The 3,104-nt window shown below is 36.5% G+C and overlaps 1 pseudogene; it reads right to left on the bottom strand.

The window, feature by feature from the left end:
* Positions 1 to 2,290: 2,290 nt before the first annotated feature.
* On the bottom strand, positions 2,291 to 2,896 carry LOC105617156 (annotated as a pseudogene).
* Positions 2,897 to 3,104: the final 208 nt, after the last annotated feature.

The raw sequence follows: 3,104 nt of genomic DNA on the forward strand, positions 1-3,104 counted from the left end.
GTACGCACTTACGCATATGTATATATGTATGAACGTATGTATGTATATATGTATGAACGTATATGTATGAACGTATATATCTTTCCACGTAAGAAAAAAAAAAGGAATTATAGATGTGAAAATAATGCAGCGTGAACTTTCAGTAATTCGACGGCGCAAATAATCGCGGCTATTATCTATTAAGCTATTCTTATAGAGTGCTGCAACGATATAAGCGATACTTTTCTCATGACGATACTTATGATCTAAATTGTTTTATATACAACTGTCGCCTAAAGATAAATCCTAGACTGGCTCGCTGCGGCGAAGGTTGATTCTCAGCTTTTACCCTGCTTTGTCCGCGCGTAATCGGCTATTATTACATTATCGTTTTTCGTTTTCGGAAAGTGTGACCGGCTTCAAATGCGCAATTGAGTTTATGTTACTCTTTTTCGAATTCTACACATTGTTTTTGTTACTCATCATAAGCGACATTTTCGATTCTGGCTGTATCGACTCTGTGTTAGAGTCAGGGCCATTCACACAAAAAAGAAGTTAATAAATATGGATGATAAAAAGAAAAACAATAAAGTTGAGAAGACTGCCTCCTCCTCCTCCTCCTTCTCAGTTCAAAGTGATACAGTTATTATCGATATCACTCAATTACATGTTAATCAATTACATTTATTCCGTCGCATCATCGAGATTGCCGATGAGCTGATTGTGCATGACCTTACATGAGTGCGTGTAAACATCATTGAACTCAACCTTCGACAATCTCGATGATGTGATTGAGTACGCGTGAGCAAGTACAAGACGATTTTTGAGAAGGGTTACACACCATATTGGATCACGAAATATTTACAATCGTTAAGGTGCGATGGACCAATCCTGTAACCTAACATATCGAGGATTATCGCGAAAAATCCGTCACTGGAGCGTTTTATGAGCACGAGTTGCATCGCGCTACTCATTCGGCGTGTATCTCGTGGAGAAAGTACGCGCAGGAAGGGAGACAAGGTGTCAAGTGGCTGGATTTGATGGATCGCACAATTTATGGATACACAATGTTATTTGAAAAACAATGTTATTTGATAAAATTTTGATTCATATATTTTATTTCTACATAAAAAATATAGCAATATAAACGTGTAAAATATTTTTTTTTATTCTTTCTATCTTCTTTTGGAGTATACGGATATAAACGTGCGATACATAAAAAATGAAAAATAATAGTAATATATAATAAATGGTACTACATAAAACATAATAGTAATACTTATAAATATAAAAAAACATGCATTACGTGTAAATTACAATTAATAATAATAGTACATAATATTTAATAACACATAAATGATAAAAAATATGGCATACATAAAATGTAAATTGAAATACTAGTAGTATATAATACTTATATAAATGTTAAAAACATACGATATGTATTATATGAAAGTACAATAATCGTAATACTAATAATAATAATAAAATGCTATTACATAAAAACATACTATAATAATAATACTTGTATAAATGTAAAAATAAAAGTGTGTATAAATGTAAAAAAAAAAATTACAATAAGTAGTACACAATAATAACATATATTACAAAGTTATCTGCCAATGCCCTCACGGTAACGTCTCCAGCGAGTCCGGTATCGGTACAACGTATCGCTTGTCGTATCGACTCAAAGTGATTTTCGATTCGGATATCGTGTATACCTCGTGTAATTTAGATCGTATACACGATTGACGATGAGTCATTTCTCTTCAAACCCCATATGTAATCATCGAACGTTATCGTCCGCGCTACGACGTTCTTTACACCTTTTTAATATCCTTCTTGCCATCCACTCTCACCGCGTACATCTTCGCTCTTAGGTCAACGAATTCGAACATTATCGCACCATTATTTTCGTCCTTCATCAAGCTGGTTATTTTTTTATTCGTGAGAGGCATATCATACACGTTATCTGCCGAATAATCTCTCGTCGAATCTATCGTGTCGATATCGCGTTTCATAGTTTCGTAAACGTCCTCGCATTCTATATGGTAAATGAGACTGTCCGTGACGGTGTACATGATCTTGCATTTGTCGCGAAACAGTGGTAACATATACTCGTTGTGAAATTCATACAAGCAGACTTTCGATATGTCAAGTATGCACATATCCATCGGCTTGTCGAACTTTATTTTGAGTTTGCACATTTCGACGACGATCAAATTTTCCGCAAAGACACTGCGGCTGTGAAAATTCGGTTTCGCAATCATTGCCTCCGCACTGTATCGTCTATCTCATTTTGTTATTAATTTTACATTAATGTGTAGTAATTGCTCACATTTTCCATGGTCTTACCGAATACTGCGTTGTTCATTAGTTTATACAAATTTTTTTCAAAATCGTTTTTTGCGCGCGTTCTAAATTGTGTATTGAGTTCAATGTAATTGCGGAGCCATAGAGATTGAGTGAATTGTAGCACCCAGTGAATCTTTGTTACACGAAGACCGTGACGAGTACATTGTTGCAGGTTGCGATAGTGGATGATGTAACGCTGCTTATCGTATAACATCGAGAAGTTTATCTTCGCGCTTGCCGGTTTATCACGCGTTGGGCCGAAAGATAGGTCAGTGTATCGGTCATGTAGATGCTGCGGATACTCGAGATCAATTTCGAGTATAACCGGTGGAGCGATCGCGCTCACGTCAAAGTTCGCAATGTCTTCGACCCATCGAAATTCGGCGTATTGCAAAGGTTATATTGCAAAGGTTGACCCATCCAGATAGATTATTCACATTGTAGTTCATCAAGTACGACGACGATTTCGATGGATCGAATGCATACTTATTATTAGCATGCGCGATTTGCTGGAATATTGATTGAAACCGTCGCATATACCGCGCTCGATGAACATGACCATATCAATGTCGGTGAGCAACTCGAATCTTACACGCGTATGTTTCAGCATGGCGTCCCACGTGAAACCTGGCAATGTATAATAATGCACGGGATCGAGATAATAACTCGCGACGCAACTATTGCGGAAATTTTCAAAAATAACAGTTAATAACAAGACATCAGTTTTCAAGTACAAATCACTGTACTCGCCGAGCGTTGGATGGAGAATC

The sequence above is a fragment of the Atta cephalotes genome, assembly GCF_000143395.1.
Source record: "Atta cephalotes unplaced genomic scaffold scaffold00011, whole genome shotgun sequence".
Classification (NCBI taxonomy): domain Eukaryota; kingdom Metazoa; phylum Arthropoda; class Insecta; order Hymenoptera; family Formicidae; genus Atta; species Atta cephalotes.